Below are 24,138 nucleotides of genomic sequence, written 5' to 3'. Positions count from 1 at the left end.
AATTATGATTAAGAAACACCTTAAAGGGCATTCCTGCAGTCAGAGCTGTGATGTCCCTGAATTGCAATTAGTTAAAGATCTTTATCATTACTAAATTAAAAAAAAAAAAAACCTCAATCTTCTATCTGCACTCAATAATCTTGCATTGAGCTAGTTGAAGAAACATTCTATTCTTTAATATTACAGAAAAGTTCCTTGGAGAACATAATATATCTTTAAATTAGACATCACCTACAAAAAGAACATGAATTATTATTATATTACCATAGCTCTTTTAATAAATACTATTAATGAAATTTTAATTCCATATTCCACTGTCCCAATAAAGTGAAGTATATCAAACTCCGTTCTAATGTACCACTTAAATTTGGCTCCATTAATGCAGAGCACACATATTACTTTAAAGTATGCAAGATTCAGAAGGCACTCTCCACCCTCTATAGAAAAATTGGGAAATGAGAAAGAAGTATGTAAAAAGACTAACTTATGAATCACTCCTACTGGGATGAGTTCAGAATCATCAACATTTTTTCAGTTCTGGAGTTAACATTCTCTAAAATGAGGAGCATCTAAGGTTAATAGGTGAATGGGTGCATTTTTTTTAAATTTCTAAAGCAGAGGTTAGATAAACTAAATTCTAATTCTAGCTCAGTCATTAGTTACTAGCATGACTTAAGCAAATCTCTTCAGCTATCCCAACCTCAGTTTTTTCATCTGTTTAATGAGAGGGTTGTACTTCATAACTCTAAGGTCTCTATCAGTTCAAATGGTCCACAATTCATTTATGCTTTCACCAAAGAGAATTTATTATCTATGTTTACAACGCTTTCTTTGCAGTTCTTGCAGTAATGGAATTGTTCCTCCCCTCAAATAAATAACAGAAAAGAACTTTTACTCTTTAAAGTACTCTTAACTTGAACTATTTGTTAAATGTAAATTCCCTTCATTCACTCTAATTAGCTAGCAACAGACAATGCTTCCATCCCATACAGCCATCCCCACCAGGGTATGTTGTCATCAACTCTGTCACACTTTACAGGAAACATCTCTTACCCCCAATATCTCCAGACCCAACACTATACTAGCTCCACCACATTGCTCTTGGCATAGAAATAAATACAACTTTTGCTTCTTTGATTTCCTCTGGCTCCACTCAAGAGTCCAAAGAGGCCCCAGACCAAAACTCCCTACCCTAGTTATCTAGATTATTGATCCTGCTACTAGAATGTAAATACTCTGAAGGCAGAGGCTGCTTCATTTTTGTACTTGTATGCCTAGCTCCACATAAAAGGAAACAATTAATGTTTTTCCCCCTCTCTGTTTCATAATGAAAAAGGTAATTGTAAAATCAGGACTTACTTCTCTAGAGGCAAGCAAAAGAACTTTGGCAGTCCTCTTCAGTAAGTGTTGGAAGAAGTCTTGGAGGCATAAATAAATGCAGTCATCCTCTCTTAATGTTCCAAGTAGGATAAATTTAGAGCTACACAGAACCTTGGAGATCAAGGTCCAAACACCTCATTATTTTGTGGAAGAGGAAACCCAACTGAATGACATTGAGAGTCACAAAGATAGTCTTCCTCATTCCAAGCCCACTTCCCTGCCTATCATGTTTTGTATATTATTTTGTACACTGAATATCATAAATGTCTTATTCCTTTTAGGGGTCCCCCATTTGACCAATTTCTCTTGGTTCTTACTTTCTAATACAGTATTCCTGAAACTACTCTACTGTGGTTTTTGTTGTATTGCTTTATTCCTATTTTGGGCTATTCTTATAACTTTTCCTTATGCTCTAAATGCCACTCACCAATTTGTAACATATACGATACTGACAATTCTGCCAGATTGATAACTGGTCCTTGGATAGAGTAATTGAAAATTTTCCAAACACCAGAAATGGGAAAGTAAAGATTTAGATATCAAGAAAGGTATGGATTGAGATAGAGATAGAGATTAAGATAGAAATAGAAATAGACACAGATATCAGTGAATAGATATAGGTAGAGATGGAGATGTGACACCTTGGTGGTACAGTGGATAGGGTACCAAAGTCAAGAAGATTTAATTTTGTGAGTTCAAATCTGGCCTCAAACACTTACTAGTTATGTGACTCTGGGCAAGGCACTAAACTCTATTATCTAAGTTTTCTCATCTGTCAAGTGAGCTGAAGAAGGAAATGACAAACACTTTAGCATCTTGTGAAAAAAAAAACCCAAATTGGGTCCCAAAGAATCAGACACACTTGAAATGACTGAACAACACAGATGAAAATAGACAAAAGTATAGAAATACATAGATATAGGTATAACAATAGATGTGGATCAGTACAGATAGAAATATAAATTATTTCTATTGAGCTTAGAAGCAACCCTGGGAATTGAAAACATCAAGTACTATTTTTAGCATTCAAGGGGAAGGAAGAAACTCAGGTGAGAAAGGTTGAATGTTTTGCCCAAGTTCATAAAGCCAGTCAGGGTCAAATGGAAGATTTGGTTCTGTGTCATCCTGATACCAAATCTAGCCTTCTATCACAGTGCTCTTGTTGTTGTTGTTGTTGTTGTTGTTGTTGTTTCACAATAGAAAAAAGCCTAAAGTGAATTATTCATATTGAAATGTCTAGTAATGATGCTTTGTGACTTTTAGGAGACATATTCAGACATGGAATTTATTGCAGTTGAAACTGAGTGCATTTATAAGACTTAATTAGGAGAAAAATACGATAGGTAAAACATATCAGATTTAAATGAATTCCTTATTCAAACACATAATAAGGCCAACAAAATCTTTGCCACTAATGAGTGTGATATATGTTGCTTTGCAGTGTTCTTGGCAGACAGATACACACTCAACTAGATGATAAATTAGCCCCTTTAGCGAAGGTAACAAAAATCATTGATGGATTTAAGAAGTTTGAGAGATTACTTTTAAAAGTATCTTTTGAATGATGTATTATTTGTAGCAGTTAAGAAATAAATAAAAACACAAAACCAGTTTGGATGATTCTTTCCAAAATGGTTTTATGTACACCAAACTTCAAAACCTCCTTTACCTAACTACCTAATTTATTTTCTTTCTTACTTTTCAATATAATATTTTGCTACTATTTTAAAGCAGTTATTGTTGCTTTACTCTATTCATAATTTTGGATTTTTCATATCTTCTTTGCTTCAAATATTACTTACCAACATATAACAGAAACAATTATACCAACAATCTTGGCACAAATCAAATATATCCTGTCCCCACAAGGATTTTATCTTATACTAGGCCAATACAACAAGCATTCAAATAAGTTAACAAAAGGTCATCTTAAGGAGAAAAGAACACTAATATGTGGAGAGCCCAGGGAAGAAATCACAGAATTTATATAAAATGTATATAGGATTCACAGCTTTAGGAAAAGAATTTCCCCCTTCCAGCAAGCACAGGCAAACAGGGATTATTATTATTTAGGTGAATGATGGCAAACCTTTTAGAAATATAATGCAGGGGCCTGCCTCCACCCCACCTCCCAGAACAAGTGCCATGCCATGCCCACCACATTACTTCGTACAGGGACAGGAGGAAGCCCTCCCATTGGACTGCTAGATGGAGGAATGGGTAAAGTGAGGAATGCCCTCAGCAAGTGTAGAAAGGGAAATGGGAGTGACTTAAGTGCTCCACTCCCCTCCATCTCTACCACCTATGACCCACCCACCTTACTCCCTGTGCACTCCCATTGGGCTACTGTGCAGAGGGGCAGGTGATGTGAAAAAAAAATGTCATCAGGTGTGGTGGAGAGGGGGAGGGGAACAGCTCTGCCAGAGTTCCTCTGCCTTTCTAGTAAAGAAATGTTGGGGCGGGGGAACTTGCCCACAGAGAGTGCTCTGCATGCCTTTTTTGGCACCTCTACCATAGGTTCAACATCACTGATCTTGGTGGACACAAATACTTGGTGAGCCAATGGCCAATAAGTATTACTAACATTGTTGAATACCTTCTGCCCTCATAGCCCTATTCTATTTGATACTGAGATACAAGAAATGGAAAAACATACTTCCTTCCCTTAAAATATTTATAAAATCTAAACATAAAAATAAAACATAGATGAATAAAGCTACTTGTGAATGACTATTTAGTCATGGGTTTTTTATCATGGGGGGTCTTTAAGGGCATATAATGTTGAAAATCACATGTTCAAGATTTGAAATGTCATAGTGAACCACCCCACCCCCACTCCCATGGGATTGGACAAAAGGAAGAAAGAGAATCTTGCATCTGGATTATTGTAAAAATCTGTGATAGTAAGTGGAAGGAGAGAGAGGATATTTTTGTCCCAAGCAAGCAGCTTGTGTGGGCAGAATTCCTTTTCTTTTTCCCCGCCCCCCCCACCATAAATAGTTATAGAAATATGTAAAGCCATTGATAGCCCAGTGATTTCATTCATAAGGGAAAGGAACTTGAAATTGGTAGCTGAACAATCTTTTGACACTCTCAAGAATCACTGATGCTCCAGCAGGGTCCAACGTTTCCCTTTTTGGACAAAATTTTCTCTATTTACAGAATGTTACTTTCCTGAAAAATTTAAAAAAAACTATCAAAGGGTAGGTTTTAATTTGGGCTTCTTCATATTGCATTTATAACTCTAAAGTAAGAAAATTCATAAGAAATATTTAATGATGCTGATGACTTAGAATTACAGGGTGACAGACTGAAATCTAGAAATTACCTGTGAAGGCACAGTCCCATATGTTACAGATAAGTAACGTTGGTCCCACAATGATTAATGAACTTGCTCAAAGTCACAAACTTGGTAAAAAGTTGAATGAGAATTCAAATCTAGGTGTTTTGATTCCAAATCTAAAATGTTTTCCATTTTATCATGATGTCTTTCTTAGCATTTTGTCTGGTTATATTGTGAAAAGAGTGAGAATGAACAATCAGAAGAGATTTTAGCTCATCTGTTCTATCTATTTTGAAACTCCTTTTAAAATGTCCCTAAAGATCCAGTAATTGTTTTTACAGTTTTCTAATGAAGTGTGAAGTACTCTGATAGCCATCTCTTAATACTTCTTGATGGCTTTTCTTTGATTTGAAGCTGAGCAGACCTACAGATCTGCTGAGATAATAAAGAAAGAAAAAGTAACCTTATTTTTTAGTCAGGGGAAATCCTATTACCACTACCATCAACATCAACAAAGACAATAGCAAGGCATTGGTTCTTCTATATATAATTTGTCTTTTATTCTCAGTAATTGTTTCACAGATTTCTAGTTGGACTGAGGTATTTCTAAAATAACGTAAAATTACTTTAACTGCAGATAGCAAATTTCCTGACATTCATTCATTCATATAGTCATTCAGTTGGCCATTCAACAATTACAAAGTTTTTCTACTTGTAAAATTTTATGTTAGGGAAGAACCAAGGAAAAATTCCTAACCTCAACAAATTTAGACTCTGAGTAAGATACAAACATAGATAAAAATATTACATACAAACAAATATTTAGGCTAAAGTCTTATTTTCAAATCATAGTGCTAATGATTTGTCTCAGTCACATCTTGGAAAAAGCTCAATGAATTCAAGAAAAGATACTACAGGAATTGTTCACACCCTTTCAATGCAGTCCTATGCCTATGAGGCAAAAAATGTTGTAAAACAAAAATACTACACAAAGTGCATAAAAATGAAATATACTGCAACAGAAATTCTTCTTTTTACTGTAGATTAAACAACATGCATTTTAAAAGCTTTCTTTTTCCTTTGCCACAATGCTATTCTTTAAGAATAATTTTGCATGTACATGGTAAACACCATTAAATAAAATAGATAATATATTTGAGTGCCTACTTATTGGACTGCTTTTTTCAAGAGATAGCAAATTTATCCCCCAAAATATTGCAATAAGGAATATTAGTTGGATCCTCTTGTTTTCACTTTAAGGAATTAAACCGTTTTTGCTTCATTTCTCTTCATAAGGGCTATCTTATGCTAAAACTGAAGATTTACAGGAGAGTGAAGATTGATTCGGAATTAAGATATGTGTATCTTTTGAATATGTAAACCATTCACTTGTTTCTCCTCCATCTCTAAATACAAATAGCACAATTTTAAAGAGAGGTAATTGAAATATTGAATTATCTAGCTGTTTAACAAATAAAATATTAATTTTAAGATTCATTTAAATGGCGGTCCAAATTTTTTTTCACAGTTGGCATTTCTGGAATATTTACAATTCTATTTATATCTTGTATTCAGAAAAGTAAATTCACGCAATTGTTGATGAATATTAGGTAAAATATTATGCTGTTTTCAAAAGTAATTTTCAACAATACAAACATTACTTTTAGCTATGTAATACTAAAATAATTCATTGCCTTATCCATTCCTCTAAACCCAGTCATCCCTTCATTCCTCTCCTCTCATCTCAATCACCTTTTACCCCTCTGTCACTCAGCAAGGGAAGGAGAGCACACCATAACTTTAGTGTACCCCCCTTTTTATCCATTGCAATAGCTAAGAAGTGTCTGCAGCCATATTTGAAACTAGGACCTCCCATCTTTGGGCCTGGCTCTCAATTTACTGAGCCACCTAGCTGTCCCACTTCCAAGAACAAATTCTAGAGCTGCCAGGTCAGGGAGAAAATACTACAAGAAACTAGAAATAATTGAAATATTATGGACTTATAGCCAGGATCACACACAAGCTTTAGCAGCTTCCATATTAAATGAGTAGAGGGTTTGGAATATGTTATTTTGGAAGACAAAAGAACTATGGTTTCAACCAAGAACAACTTACCCAGCAAAACTGAATATAATTCTTTAGGGAAAAATAGAGATTTAATGAAATTGAGGACTTACAAGCATTCTTAATTAAAGACCAGAGCTGAATAGAAAATTTGACATTCAAACAGAAGATTCCAGAGAAACTTAGAAGATCAACTTGAAGAATTATCATTAGGGATTTAATAGAATTAAATTTTTCACATTCCTATTTGAGAAGAGGATACATATAATACATAGGAACTTTATCACTAATAAGGCAGTTAGAAGGAGTCTACATATACAGAGGGCATGGATGTAAATTAATTATGTTGGGGTAATGTCTGGAGAAGGAATGTAAGGGTGAGAAAGAGAGATACATTGGGATAATGGAAACAGAAAGGTAGAATAGGGCAAATTTTCTAACATAAAGAGGCACACAAGGAAGACTTTTACAATAGAGGGAAAATGAGTGGGACATGGCAGACAATGATTGAACCTCACTCTCATAATAATTGGTTTAAAGAAATCTATCTGACTCAATAGGGAAACAGAAGGGAAAGGGGTTAAGAAATATGGAGGAATGTGATAGGGGCAGCAGGACTCAGAAGCAAGACAGATTTTTGAGAAGGGTCAGAATCAAAGTAGGGAAAGGAGGATAACCTCAGGCAAATGTTTGCAAAATAAATTCATAGTTAGTGATCATTACTGTGAATGTGAAGGAGATGAGCTAACCCAAAGAAAAAAAGTGGGCACCTAGGTAGCAGAGTGGATAGAGTGCTAGACATAGAGTCAGGAGGATCTGTATTCAAATCCAGGTTCAGACACTCACTAGCTGTGTGACTGAGCAATCATCAGTTTCCTCATATGTAAAATGAGCTAAAGAAGGAAATAGCAAATTATTACAGTATTTTTGTTAAGAAAATCCTAAATGGGATTATGAAGACAGACATTATTGAACAACACCATATAAACACATACACATATATTTTACATATATAACATAAATATATACATTTATGTACATATATATACACACACAGAAATCTTGAAAACAATTTTAATCATTCAAAATAGGAAACTGAGTCTCACTTTTTTGAGAGAAATGGGACCAAGGAATAAAAAAGACTACTTCCCATAGTTACCAACATGTCTAACAAAACCTTCTAACATCTTAAATGCTGAATATTTTTATGCTACATAGCTTTATATACACTGCCTCATGATGTGAAATTACTGTAGTACATTATGGTTTTACAAGTTTAAAAAGTTACATTATACAGTTTGTGCTGTTAAGAAACCCATTTAAATAATAAAGTTTATTTGGTTATTTCATGTTTCAGCAGTTTAGAAGAATTCTGCATTGCTTTGAATATAAAATGTCTCATTTCTATCTCCTTTAGTATATTGGTAATTGAAAATAGATGCTTTTGTAATATAAAGCAAAAATTCCTGTGCTAAGGAGTGTGAAACAATGACATGGACTGTTGATAGTAGTAGGAGAATCTGCTTTCCTGTAAAAAGAGTAATAATAATAACAATAGTAATAATAGCTGGCATTTATATAAAATATAAAGGATTATAAAGCGCTTTAAAGACATTATCTCATTTGAACCTTAAAATAATCCTGTTAGCTAGGATTCTTATGAATGTCATTTGTACAGATTAAGAAATTGAGGTGCAAAAATTTTAAGTGACTTGCCTTATGCTCATAGTTGGAAGAGGGAGAATTTCAACACAGGTCTTTCTGATTCCAAATATAATAGTGGCCTCAAGCATAATCAGTATGTTCTATCTGCTGTCAGCTCACATTGCATAGATTAGGGAACCCACCTCCAGAAAGGCATGATAATAGGTAATGGAAATTCCTGTACCCTTATTTAGAGAATGCACAGACTTTCTGAAATTGATTCTAATCTGCTAACTACATGGTGAAGAAACAGACCTTTGTTTGGCTGGTGAACTTAAATGAAATATATGCTAATGGCATTAATCCACACCTCTGTCTTTTTGCCTGAATGTACATATTTTTTTTTAATTTTTTATCCTTGAAAATTTTATTTAATTAATAAATTTAAGATATTTTTCCATGGCTACAAGATTGATGTTCTTTCCCTCCCTTCCCCCAACCCCTTCCCATAGCTGATGATAAATTCAACTAGGTTTTATATGTGTCATTGATCAAGACCTATTTCCATACAATTGATATTTGCACTAGGGTGATCTTTTATAGTCAATATCCCCAATCATTTTCCTATCAATCCATATGATAAAGCATTTGGTTTTCTTTTGTGTTTCCACTCCCAGAGTTCTTCCTCTGAATATGGATAGTGTTCTTTCTCATAAGCCCCTCTGAGTCATCCTGGATCATTGCATTGCTGCTAGTAAAGAAGTCCATTACATTGGATTGTACCACAGTGTATCAGCCTTTGTGTATATGATTTTCCTGGTTCTGCTCCTTTCACTCTGCATCAGTTCCTGGAGGTCGTTCCAGTTCACATGGAATTCCTCCAGTTCATTATTCTTTTCCATCAACAACAGATACCACAATTTGTTGAGCCATTCCCCAATTGAAGGACATCCCTTCATTTTCCAATTTTTTTGCCACCACAAAGAGTGCAGCTATAAATATTTTTGTATAAGTCTTTTTCCCTATGATCTCTTTGGGGTACAAACCCAGCAGTGGTATGGCTGGGTCAAAAGATAAACAGTCTTTTAAAGCCCTTTGGGCATAGTTCCACATTGCTTTCTAGAATGGTTGTTTCAATTCACAACTTCACCAGCAATGCATTAAAGTCTGAATTTTGCCTCATCCCCTCCAACATTCATTACTTTCCTTTGCTCTCATTTTAGTCACTCTGCTAGGTGTGAGGTGGTATCTCAGAGTTGTTTTGATTTGCATTTCTCTAATTACAAGAGATTTACAGCACTTTTTCATGTGCTTATTGCTAGTTTTGATTTCTTTATCTGTAAATTGCCTATTCATGTCTCTTGCCCATTTATCAATTGGGGAATGACTTGTTTTTTTTTTTGTACAATTGGTTTATCTCCTTATTTATTTGAGTAATTAGACCTTTGTCAGAGTTTTTGGCTATAAAGAGTTTTTTCCCCAATTTGTTGCTTCCTTTCTAATTTGGTTGCATTGGTTTTGTTTATACAACACCTTTTTAATTTAATGTAATCAAAATTATTTATTTTACATTTTGTAATTTTTTTGTAACTCTTGCTTGGTTTTAAAATCCTTTGCTTGGTTTAAAACCCTTTTCGAAAGATCTGACAAGTATACTATTCAGTGTTCACCTAATTGCCTGGATGTGTTGAAGAGAGCCATAATAAGAAATGATGAGCAGCACAACCTCAGAAAAGCCTGGAAAGACCCACAATAACTGATTCAAGTGAAATAAACTGCATCAGGAGAACATTGTTCACAGTAACAGCAATATTGGAGAATGATCAACTGTGAAAGATTTAGCAACTGTCAGCAACACAATGATCCAGGATAATTCTGAGGGACTTATGACAAAGAATGTTATCCATCTCCAGAGAAAGTACTTTTGGAATCAGAATGTAGATCAAAGTATACAATGTTTTACTTTAGTTTATTTGATTTTTTTATTTAGAGGTTTTGGTTTTATATAAGTATTATTTTACAAAAATGAATATGGAAATGTTTTTCATAATAATTAATGTATAACTCAGATGAAATTACTTACTATCTCTGGAAAGGAAGAGGCAAGAGTAGGAGAAAGATAATTTGGATCATATAACTTCAGAAAATAAATATAGAAAATTATTATCACATATAATTTGTAAAATAAAATATCTTTGCAAATTAAAAATAAAAGACAGAGCAATGATGTCAATTGCAGGTGTTGGAAGAGTCTCAGTCATCTCCAAAGGCTAACAGGCTATGCATGAATGGACATAAATGTTCTTTCTTTCCCTCTTTGCATTTATCCTTCTCTGCTTTCATATAAAGTGGTATTGAAGACATACCTTCTGAGCCTCTAAAAATCAGAATGAGAAGCCAAGAGAATCTTTTTGAGACTTTTGGCTAACCTTAAGGATCAAAGTCTCTGCTGACCTGTTTGACCCAGTATAGATCCAAGGTAGCCAAGGGGGAGTGACAATGATTTATCCATCACCTATGCAATATTCAGAAGTGATTTTGATAGGATAAATGCTCTTAACGGTCATGTTAAATTTGAGTCACTCTGATCAGAGACCAAGATGGTAATGGGAAGTTTGTATACAAAAGTGTTTAGGGCAATTTTTTAAAACTTTTGTTCTTGTTATCTTTATAGTACATAAATATCCATTCAAAAATATAATTGATGCTCATTGTTTAGATGAAATTGAATACTAATCATTGATGTTTACAATTGGGGAAAATATACTGGAATGAGAATTCAAGCTTATAGATTAGAGGAAAACAACTGAAACTCTCAAAGATATATTTGAGGCCTGAGGGCAAAACGAAGCTAACCTTACTTTTGGAGACCTGCCAGTTTACACATGGGCTGGGAAATTAAACTTCAAATCTTTCTATACAAGTATATAGTCCTTTAGATATCAAGAGATAAATTATCTTTATCCCTTAGCATGAGGGATGACAAATACATCTTTTTCACAAAAGAATGGAAATGAAACAAATGATCTTGAGACTTCACACAATCTTATGACTTTATTATTATTAACCTATTGATTTGAAGGTATTATAGAATTCTAATAGAAAGGAAGTATAGGCTGGCAGTAACCAAAGGAAAAAGAATGAGTAAACGGAAAAAAAGAATTGGGTGGAAAAGGAGGAAGAGGAGAGCAAGGTATTTCAGATTCTCCTATTTTGGAGCAACATTGTTTAACTTGAATCCAACACTGAACCATTTCAGAGACTTCTAAATAAAATCCATAATGACTCTAAGGCATTTGGACTGACTTTCTTCATAGGAAAAAACAAGTAGATGAAGAGTACCTGTTGCTCAGAATTAGGTGCAATTAAATTGAAAATCTAAAACCTTAGTTGTTTGTGTGTGCATGTGTGTGCATGTCCATATACATGTATTTGTTTGTGAAATGCTCGGAATAAGCAATAATTTTATCATGGTTTTATTTTGTGACATGTGACATCAATAGTGCTTGTGTGTATATATTTGCTTCTAATGCTATTAGACTAGCTCAGAACATTTGATCTTTACTAGATAAAAACTGAATTGAGTTGATTTTTCCACCTTTAATTGAATTTCAGTATAATTGAATTCTGGATTTGTATCAGATGTGTTTCTTTGCTCTTTTAAAAATGTTTTTAGCTTTCTAGTTCTTAAGAAAAGATATTACTTCAAGAAAAGGGGAGTTGCAGTTTTTAAAAACTCACTCATAACTTTTAGAAATATCAAAGAGGCTGTTGGTGTGGAGAAGTTAAACATTTCAAGGATCATTTAAACCTACAATGAAACAAGATCAATTATACTGAGGCAAACAGACAAGTGCAGTCAAAAGCGGAAAAAACAATGAGAAGTAGCAAAGTGTCACTTTAAAATAGCCTAATTAATTCTTGAAAAACTAGCAAGGAACTTCAGAGGGGCCTGGCTATGTTGAATTTTAAAGCAAAAAGGAAATACAGAATTCTTTGATAGTAAAGAAATGTCATTATGTTCTACTGTTGTAACATATGTAAAACTACTGAATGGAAGAAGTTAAAGAATTATGGACTTCATTGTAAAACTTTTATGTCTAAAAGAAGTGATTTCAATAGTTTAAAAGAACTTAATTTATAAGGGCTACTGAGAGAATTTATCATTATTGAAATAAATATTTTTTCCAAGTAGGAATGAAAGGGGAATACAACTTCCAGACTTCAAACTATTATATGAAGAAATAATCATCAAAACCATTTGATAATGGTTAGAAATAGAAAAATAGATCAATGGAACAGATCAGATAAAAGAGAATAAAAATGAAATTATTAAACTCATACTTAATCCACCCCAAAACATAAATGAACAAGCAAAAAACATCTTGTTTGATGAGAACTGCTTGGAAAACTGGAAAGTATTCTAGTAGAAATAAAATTTAGATGATCATCTGAGTTCATATTCCATAATAAAATAAAAATGTATGTGACATATATTAAAGATTATACCATAAAATATTAGACTACAAGTAGGTCATGTGTATTTCAAAGCTATATATAATGAATTCTTAATAAACAAAGCATAGAGATAATTTAGTAGAGGTAAACCAGATCATTTTTATTATGTTAAGTTGAAAAGTTTTCACATAAAGTTAATATATCTGAGATTAGAAGGGACTCTTATGAATGGGGAAAAATCTTTGTATCAAATATCTCAGATATGCACTCATTTCAAAGGTTTATAGATCAGAGTTAGAAGTATATAAGACCAAAAGTAATTCCCAAAATATAAGTGGTCAAACTGGGAACAAGTGGTTTTCAAAAGAAGAATTATAAAAATACTAACAAGGTTTTTAAAATGCTACAAATCACTAACAATAAGATAAATGCACATTAAAACAAACCCAAAGTTTATCTCACAACCAGAAAATTATCAGTGATGACAAAAAGTAGATAAAACCAATTTGAAAGAGGTGTGGAAAGATAAGCATAATAAGAAGTTATTGATCAAGCTATGATGAACTTCCCATTAAATTTGTAATTATGCAAATTTTAAAATGTCTACATCCTTTGAGCCATTTTTGAGATTTTACTACTCAGTGCAATACGCCAAGGAGGTTATTGACATATCAGACTGCATATATACAGATATATACAGACTGCATAGAAACCAAAATATTTATATCAGTACTTTTGTGACAGCAAAGAACCAGAAACAAAGGGTTAATATTTCACTCAATGAGAAATATCACCTTTTCAGTTTAAGTAAAAATATTTCATTAAATATAAAAATATCATTTCTATACTTTTTATCATTGGAAACATTAAAATATTACTGTTTAATTATTATTAAAATAGAAATACAAACATTGCATAAGAATATATTATTTATAGTATTGTAGTTTACTATGGAAACTGCAAGAGTTTCTAAAAGAATAAATTCACTAGTTTTTTTGGAAATACTATTTAGAATTAAATCCCTTAGCTTTGTTTTAATTATAAAATGCCACAGGATTATGCCATATTATATGGTAATACTGATGGTGTTAAATTGGATTTTTAGAAAGCATTGACCCATGCAATAAAGTTGAAATTAAGCCTGTTAACCTGTAAGAAAATGAAAATGTTTTTAAAAGTAATTTTTAAACATTCTTCCACACAAACCAGATTATCTAGGACTAACTAAGGTACATGTGGAAGTTTTCTTCAATAAGTCACTAGGGTGACATTTAGTCCATTAAGGCAAAATATGATTTATTTCTTTGCAAGTTGTCTTCAATTTTTTACTATGGATATATTCAGAATTGTCCATAAAGAGATAAAATGGATCCTATGAGTCATTTAGCCCAACCCCCATATTTTACAAAGGAAGAAACTGAGAGCCTGGGAGACTTTGATTTGCATAGGTTAGACAGAGAATAAGTGGACAAGGAAGATTTTGAACAAAATTTTTTGATTGCCAAAGCCAGTGTTCTATCCACTATACTGAACTTTACAGCTAAATAATAAACTTCTATATCCACTCAGAACAAAAAAATAGAACTAATAAAATTAAAAATGGTTCCATTACTCTTAAGAGCATTTATTGAAAATAGAAACGTAATTTGTGATTAGGTATGATGCTCTTTCAATGTATAGAAAATACTTGTGATATTAACAATCGTATAGCAAAATAAACTTTGCCATTAGACTTTTTTGTTAACAACTAATCTTTAGTCCATAATTAAAGACTCAAGTTTCTTCTTTTGTCTCTACTTTTCAATTCAACTGAAACTCAATAAGCATTTATTAATTTAGTAATTTAGCCTCTACTAAGCAAGAGAGATTGCTCCCTCCTTCACCTGCCTAGTTCCACTCTTTGCTTCCTACTTCCGAAATTAAAATCAAATCAATGAGCTAACATAATAAAAATGACAATCTTACCCAAATTAATCTACTTATTCAGTGCAATACCTATCAAACTACCAAAAAACTTTTCTATAGAATTAGAAAAAATATAATAAAATTCATCTGGAAGAACAAGAGATCAAGAATATCGAGGGAAATATTGAAACAAAAATGTAAAGTATGGGGGGTCTTAGCAGTACCAGATCTTAAACTGTCCTATAACACAGTGGTCATCAAAACAATATAGTACTGGCAAAGAGACAGAAGGGTGTATCAATGGAATAGACTAGGGGTAAATAACCTCAGCAAGCTATTGTTTGACAAAACCAAAGATCCCAGTTTTTGGGACAAGAACTCAGTTTTTGACAAAAACTGTTGGGAAAATTGGAAAACAATATGGGAAAAATTAGTTTTAGATCAACATCTTATGCCCTATTCCAAGATAAATTCAAAATGAGTATATAAGTTAAATATAAAGCATGAAATCACAAATAAATTAGGTGAACATAGAATAGTATACCTGTCAGATCTGTGGAAAAAGAAGGAATTTAAGACCCAGCAAGAGACAGAGAACATTACAAAATACAAAATGAATTACTTTGATTACATCAAATTAAAAAAGGTTTTGTACAGACAAAGCCAATGCAAACGAAATTAGAAGGAAAGCAACAAAGTGGGAGAACATTTTTATAACAAAACATCCTGACAAAGGTTTAATTTCCCAAATATACAAGGAACTAAGTCAAATTTATCAAGCCATCATCTTCCAGTTAACAAATGGTTAAGGGACATGAATAGGCAGTTTTCATATGATGAAATCAAAACTATCAATAAACACATGAAAAGTGTTCTAAATCCCTCCTAATTAGAGAAATGCAAATTAAAATAACTCTGAGGTACCACCTTACATCTAGCAGACTGGCCAATATGGCGACAAAGAAAGCAATAACTGTTGGAGGACATGTGTCAAAATTGAGACACTAATACACAACTGATGGAGTTGTGAATTGGCCCAACCATTCTGCAAGGGAATTTGGAACTATGCTTTCAAAGAATGCCTACCCTTTGACTCAGCCATATTACTCTTGGATTTGTATCCCAAAAAAGATGAGGAAAAAGACTCATACAAAAATATTTATAGCCATGCTATTTGTGGTGGCAAAAATTGGAAAATGAGGAGGTATCTACTGATTGAAGAATGGCTAAACACATTGTGATATATGATGGTGATGGAATTTTATTGTACTGAAAGGAATAACAAACTGGAGGAATTTCATATTAACTGGATTCACTTCCAGGAACTGATACAGAGCAAAAGACCAAAAGAACATTGTACACAGAGACCAATACATTATGGCACAATTGAATGTAATAGACTTTTCTACTAATAGCAATGCAATAACAGAGGACAATCCAGAAGAACTTATGAGAAAGGGCGCTATCCACATCCAAAGAATGAACTGTGAATTCAACCTTTTCATTTTTGATTCTTGGTAACTTGATTTTCATCATTCCTTTTTATAAATTATATTGGATTTTCATAAACCAGCTTTTAGCTTTATTTATAAGCTTATTGATTTTCTTGTTTTTAATTTCATTGATCTCATCGATGATTTTTTTTAAGATTTCTAACTTGGTGTTTAATTGGGGATTTTTAATCTGTCTGTTTTCTAATCTTTTTAGTTGCATGCACAGTTCTTTGATGTGCTATTTTTCTCTTTCTACTATACTGATATGAGCATTTAGAGATATAAATTTCCCTGTAAGTACTGCTTTGGCTATTTACCATAAAATGTTGTATGTTGTCTCATTGTTGTCATTTCCTTAAATGAAATTACTGATTGTTTCTGTGATTTGACTTACTTATTTTCAAGAATTAGTTTCCAATTAATTTTAATCTAAATTTCTATGACCCTTAATCGAATGTAATTTTTATTGCATTGTGATCTGAAAAAGATGCATTTAATATTCCTGTTTTCTGCATTTGTTTGTGTGATTTCTATGCCACAGTACATGGCCAATTTTTGTATAGACATCATGTGCTATCCATAAAAATGTATATTCTTTTCTATTCCTATTCCATTTTCTCCAGAAATCTATCATATATAATTTTTCTAAAATTCTATTCAGCTTTTTAATTTCTTTCTTTTGGGGGCTGTTGATTTATTTAGTTTTGAGAGGTGAAAGTTGAGGTCTCTGACTAGTATAGTTTCATTGCTGATTTTTTTCCTGTAAGCCATGATCACAAGAATAACCTGGACATTGCATTTCAAGAAATTATGAAGGAAAACTACTCATAACCTAGAATCAGAGTAAAAGAGAAATTGGAAGACTCCACTGCTTACTCCCAGAATAAGAAATTTAAAATCCCAGAAAAATTACTGCAAAATTGCCATTAGTCCAATAATTTTAAATTTTTCTCACCTTAATCTATTTTCTATGTCAGTTTTTTTCCCAATGGTCAATTTTAAATTTTCTTCTGTTTTTTAAAAATGTATTTGATTTTTCTTGATGTCTCATGGAATTATTATCTTCCCTTTGCCCAATTCTAATTCATTTTCCTCAATAAGCATTTGGTCAATTCTAATTTTTAAGGAGTTGTTTTCTTGAAGGAAATTTTTAATATTTTTCCCCTTCCCCTTTTTTGGTCTTTCTTTTCCAAGCTATTGACCCTTATTTAATTATTTTCTTGCATTATTCTCATTTCTCTTCCCAATTTTCTTCTACTCTTATTTGATTTAAACTCTTATGGTTCTTTTTGTGTGTGACTCCAATTCACATTTTTCTTTGATGTTTCCTTTGTAGATTATTTGAAATTATTCTCTTCTTGTTTTGTACTATGTTCTTCCTTGTCACCATAATATTTTATGTAGTTAGACAATTTTTTGTTGTTTTTTTTCATCATTTTCCAGTTTATTATGTAACTTTTTTCTGCACACTAAAGTTGGACTCTGTTCTTGGGTTGGAGAAGTCTCTGACCCAAATTTCTTTTAGTGCGGCTCCATTTTTTGATTTTTATGAGCCTTAGAATCTACCTGCTGGCTTGAACTAGTTGGGGAGCCTCATTGCAGGCTTATACCAATGAGGGATCCTTTTTGCCAAGTAGGAAACCTTGCCACTTGCTGGTACAGGAGGAGGGATCCTTGCTGTTTGTTTTTATATTTATGGAGAGGGGGTGCTCACTGCTGGCTTATACAGTTGGGGGAGTCTCAGCCACTGGTTTACACAGTTGAAGATACTCTGGTGTGGGGAGGAGCCTTCATCTTTCCCCCACTTGGATGCTGCCTGCTCTGTCTCAGGCTGTCCAAACTTTCCTAGGTAGCAAAATTGCTTCACTGATCCAAAATTCAGTAACAGACTTTCTTTTAATGTGGTTTGGAGGGTAATTTGGGAAAGATTAGTTAAATTCCTTCCAAGTTCTGGCTCCAGAAGTTCCCCACTATAAATTCTTTGTATATGTTTTTTCATTCATTACTCAAATCCTCAAATCAATTTTTGTTCTCATTAATATGGGTATTGTCTCTATTAATACAAAATATAACTGATATAATTAGCAATTACCCTTTATGAATTTCATTTTTTTATTTAGCCCCATATATTTGTCTGTCATGATCTTTTTAAAGTATTACTCTATAATCCAATATTTTAACTATCCTTTGTTTTGTGTCCCATGCAAATATGATAAGTCTTCATTCAAGCCACTTATAAAACTATTGTACAGTTCTGGCCATGGAGAAATCTATAGGGACATTCCACTAGAACTTGTCTTACTCTGACATTTTTCTAATCACAACTACTCCTTGGATCTTGTCATTCAAACATTTCTTGATCCCTTTAAATATAATTGCCTTCCAAGTCTTTTTTCTTTTAAGTTCCAGGATTATTGTCTTTTTTAGAGTAAAAAGACACAAGTCCTTCCAGTCTGCCTTCTTTACCCTGTCTGTTGGAACGGTATTAATCATCTTGTGCAGCAGTATTATACCTTCTTTGATATATCTTATGTCCTTCATTAGTCTTTAAAATTTATTTTTATCCTGTCCTCATTCTCATTTTTATATATCTTTTAAAAATTTAAGTTGTATAAAAAGTGTCCATTTTACTCTTTCATAAAGGACAATCTTAACTGTACACCTGTATTTATCTTGTATGTACATAACTGCTTACATGATGTCTTTTCTACAAGAGCATGTACTTATTGAGAGGGGCTGTATTTTCACCTTTTTTTGTATCACCAACACCTTCAAAGTGCCCTTACACATAATATGTAATTAATAAATCCTTCTGGATTTTTTGCTATTATAGTTCAATTGATTCATTCTTATCTGACTGATCTTTAAGATTACATTTGGGGTTTTCTTGGCAAAGATATTAGAGTATGAATTTCCCATTTCTTTCTCCAGCTCATTTGACAGATGAGGAAACTGAGTCAAAAATGGTTAAGTAACTTGGCCAGAGACTCATAGTAAGTATCCAAGCTTAGATTTGAACTCAAGGAGGTGAGTTTTCCTGCCTCTAGGCCTGGTAATCTATCCCTTCACCAGGTAGCTTCCTCCTTATAGACTATTTCATAGATACAAACATTTAGTGCTTCCTTATATTCTTTTCTTTTCCTGATTCCCACTAATCTATTTTCTAATCTTTCACTACAAGTTAGAAATTCCCTCCACTCCTCCTTTCATCCTCAAATTGTTGTTCTTTAAAAGAACCATTTATTCTCCCTTAGAAATTGCAAAGTTGAAAAGTACTATTCTTGCCTTTTCATTCTTTTTTTTTTTTGCTATCAGGGAGATCACTTTGTATATATTGTGCATATATATATATATATATGTATATATACATATACATATATATATATATATATATATATGCTTTTGGGGCATGGATCAAAAAGGAAACATACTATGTTCAGCAGGTAACTGAGAATCTCTGTTTTCCATTTTAGCTGAAAGTGAATTCAGCAGTTTTATTATTATTGTGACTGACTATAACTATAAATGAAAATTTCAAATTCTTTATTAAGCAATATTAGTCAATAGATAGCTATATATTATCACAAAAAGTCATAATTTCACAATAATAGTTCTTCAAATATTATCCTCATTCTATTTACAAAATATTTTCAATGCAATTGTGATATAAGATATATATCAGCTTTTAGGGCCCTAGGTATTTATTTTCACTTTTGAAATAAAAGATACTTTTATTATTTTTCTTCCATTGAGAATCCTTTTCTTTACATATAAAAGAGAGATTTTCAATGCTTTTCTAAGTTACTTTGGGGAATCTGTGATCTCAATTATTTCGTCTGTCTTTTAAACTGGTGTAGACCAGAACCTATCCTTTCTCTTTTAACATCAGGTTACCCTTGTCCATATCCTCCCATGAATTTTCCATAGGGAGATTATCTAATTGCTAAATCTTCCTATTTATCTCTTGATGTTTTGATACCCAATAGAACACATGGAATGTTCATCTATTATCCCCCCACACACTTGTCTTATAAACAGTCAAACAAAAAAAAAAACTAAGTAACACAATCTTGTAACATCTTAGTTTTCAGAATCAAACCTATTTCTGGTACATTAAATTTTGTTTTGATCTCTTTCATTTCACTTTTTGAAACTTGTTCAAGATAGCATCATACCAAAAGGTAATTCATCTGAATTTTTCTTCTTTGGTCTAAAAATTTTAGCCTATTAACAATCCCCAAACATTTCAAGATAACTCCTAAAAGATTCACTGCAAGATAAATCTAACAGAAATCCTCAAATCCCTATAAGGAATATTTTTCAAAATCATCTAATTTTTTCTTCTCTATAATTTACTTTTTTATGCTTTTCAGAAAAGGATTCTTTTTGTGCTCATTATATATTCCATCATTTCAATTAACATTATTTTAATTCATATTCTACATTTATATAAATTAACTTTATTTTCTACTTTAATTAAAAACTCATTAAGCATCTCCTATTTTGGAAGAATGGGCAACCAAATGGCATAGTGTATAAAGTTCTGGCCTCTTCCTGAATTCAAATCAAGCTTTAGACACATAATAGCTGTGTGACCCTGGGCAAGTCACTTAACCCTGTTTGCCTCATCTATAAAATGAGCTGGAAAAAATGGCATACCAGTCTAGTATCTTTGCTGAGAAAATATCAAATGGGGTCATAAAAAATCAGATAGGAATGAAATGCTAAAAGGCTATTAAATGAAAATAATGTAAATACTGTGAAATAATTAAGGCATACTTATGAAACCAAAATTATGAAACAAATTATTATTATTATCTCCTTAATACTAAGGCAATATCTCTCACAATCTAGCCTAACATTTTGACAGGAAGATCATAGTGGAAGTTTCAGTAAGGATAGAAGAAAGAAGCAAATTGGAGAGAGAAAAAGTCAGGAAAAGCTATATCAGAGGAACCTGAAAGCTTTCATCTCTTTCTGGGGTATGGTGAGTGGTAATGGAGGTCGCTGAATAGGAGGAGTGGGTAGTGACAGTGCTGGTAAGTAGACAAGGTATTAAAGGAATTGACTAAGGTGAAAATGGCTAGTTCATTTTCAGAAAATTAGCTGACACAAGTACACAAGTTCACAGAAAGTTTAGAAGTTGCACAAAATCCAAGTAAAGCTTGGGGGTTGAGACTGGGAAGTGGGTATCATAATTCTCTTTTTGTTAACATTGACTGCCCTGCCCCTGAACACATAAGTCAAGGGAATTGTCAAATGTGTCACTGGGGTCTTGTGCTTATCAGATTATACTGTTTCCTCTTATGGAGCTTGACCCATTTTCATCTAGGGTTTCAGTGATGATAATAGATAGCTGTTTGTCTGAAAATAATTAGCGATTTTAGCAGACTGCAAGCTGCATTTGAGTCACAAGTGTGATGCAGATAACGCATCCAGATCAAACACCATCTCTGAGAGGAGGAAGAGACAGAAACAATTTGGATCTTACAGTTTTGGAAAACTTAGGTGGAAAACTTATATGTAATTGGGAAAATGAGTGTGTGTCTATTATAGTTTTGTGCTCATCTGATTATGCTTTTTCCTATTAGAGAACTTGATAGCAATTTTCAAGATAGCTACTTTCAAGTATTTGACATGCTATTATGTGAAGAAGAGTCCAACTTTCTCTGTTTAGCCCCCAAGGACAGACTGGGGAGAAAGAGTAGAAAGTTTAAAGAGAAAAACTTAGGACTTAAGAAAACAAACAAAGAAAACCAATTTCTTTACAAATAAAATTTTCCAGAGGTGGAATGAGATGGGTTGAGAGGTTGTGAGCTCTTCTTCCTGTGAGATCTTCAAGCAGAAGAGAAATGATCCCTTGTCAGGTATATTATATTAGACATTCTTTTAGGAGATGAGTTTTTTCTAGAAGGAAACTGGGGTCATTTCCAGCTCAGGAACTGTGAATCTTTGATAAGTCCCTTTTGTACAGGACTTTAACATTACAAAATGTTTATCTCAAAATGACCCAACAAGGTAGATGGTACATTCTATTAATTTCCTTATTTTACAGTTAAAGAAACTGAAATTAAATGAGATTATGTGACTTTGAGATCATGTCATATAGTCTCCAACCTTCTTCCTCAGATATCTTATTAACTTGGAGAAACCTGCAGCCAGATGCCTAACCCTGCAGATTAGTAACTAATGGTAAGAAGCATTATTTCAAGAGATCTTAACCATACTCCACTTCAGAGGCAGCTGTGTAGAAGTAAAGTGGATAGAGTACTAGCCTGCATTCAGGAAGGATCTGAATACAAACACACCCTGAAATTTACTTATCTTGTCAGACTTTCTAGGCAAATTCATTTTATCTCTATTTCCCTCAGTTTCCTCAATTGTACAATGGGGATAATAACAATACTTATGCCACAGGGCTGTAAGAAACAAATGAGATAATATTTATAAAGTGCTTTGCACAGTTTATAGTAAGTACACTGTAGGAGTTTAACAAATGCTTATTTCTTTCCTTCACCTTTTTACTTGTACCCCTACACATTCTCTGCAGTTTCCTTTTCTATGTTATTTTTTTTTCATTTTACTGTAAACTGCTTAAAGAGAAAGACTAGTTTACTACTTCAACTGTATCCCCAGAGCTTAACACAGTACATTACTTTTAGCAAGAGTTTAATAAATGCTTTATATAATTTTTAGGCAAGTGGAGAAAATTTAGAAAGGATATAACACTTCTCAAGTGTTTGAATATCTAACATGTGGAAATGAATTAGATTTGCTCTTGGACTTGCCTTAGAAAGCTTCTGGTTCTAAAACTAGAGCTGACAAAAGTAGAATGGGCTAAAAGGCTTTAAAAAACATATGCCCTTTGATTCAGCAATACTAGTATTAGGTTTGTACCCCAGAGAGATAATAAAAAATGGTTGTACAAAAATATTCATAGCCATGCTCAAAAAACTGGAAAATGCACGTGTGCCCCTCAATTGGGGAATGGCTGAAAAAAATTGTGGTATATTATGGTGATGGAATACTATTGTATTGTATAAGGAATGATGAACTGCTTGATTTCTATATGAACTGGAAAGACCTCCATGAACTGATGCAGACTGAACCAAAAGAACATTGTACACGGAAACAGAATCATTGTGGCACAATCAAATGTAATAGATTTTGCTATTAATAGCAATGCAATGATCTAGGACAATCCCAAGGAACTTATGAGAAAGAAAGCTATCCACATAAAAAACTGTGGGAAGAGAAATGCAGAAGAAAGACACGTGATTTATTACTTGTTTATATGGGTATGTGATTTGGAGGTTTGGTTTTAAAAGATTACTCTATTACAAAAATGAATGATATGGAAATAGGATGTGAGTGATAGATAATACATGTATTACCCAGTGCAATTGCTTGTCAGCTCTGGGAGTGGGACGGGAAGAGGGGAGGAAAAGAATATGAATCATGTAACCATGGAAAAATATTTAAAGATAAATAAATATTTCAAAAACAAAATTATTTCCCTCAGCAAAAAAAAAGTAGAATGGTCTGGCTTGGGAGGTAGTAGAATTCTCCTTATTGAGGTTCTTCAAGGCTAATTGGCAAAGTGTCAATAGTGTTTTAGGAGGGGTTCTTGGCCAGTGTAGATTGGAAGTCTCTGAAATCCTTTCTGAAATGAGGTTCTAGGATAGACTCATGGCCACAGAGCTAGTGATTATCAGTGTCAGGATCTGAACTTGGGATTTTTGGACTCCACTTCTTTCTACTGTATCATAAAGTCCTTCAGGTTCCATAGAAGTCAACTTCTTTTTTTCATACGAAAAGCCTCATTACATAGGATGGCTATTTTGGCAGCTGTTTCTTCAATGAAATTTAAAAGAGAGCTTGAAACCAGGGTACCAATTAGAAATCAATGAC

At 33.0% G+C, this 24,138-nt stretch overlaps 1 protein-coding gene across 1 annotated transcript in view; it reads right to left on the bottom strand.

The window, feature by feature from the left end:
* The window catches only part of SPAG16 (sperm associated antigen 16), a 1,250,545-nt gene that overhangs the window by 684,693 nt on the left and 541,714 nt on the right, over positions 1 to 24,138 (bottom strand). The gene's annotated exons all lie outside the window — the stretch shown is intronic.

This window comes from Gracilinanus agilis, chromosome 3 (assembly GCF_016433145.1).
Source record: "Gracilinanus agilis isolate LMUSP501 chromosome 3, AgileGrace, whole genome shotgun sequence".
NCBI classification, from domain to species: Eukaryota; Metazoa; Chordata; class Mammalia; order Didelphimorphia; family Didelphidae; genus Gracilinanus; species Gracilinanus agilis.
The sequence above is the reverse complement of the archived record's forward strand: the minus strand, read 5'-3'. Positions and strand labels throughout refer to the sequence as shown.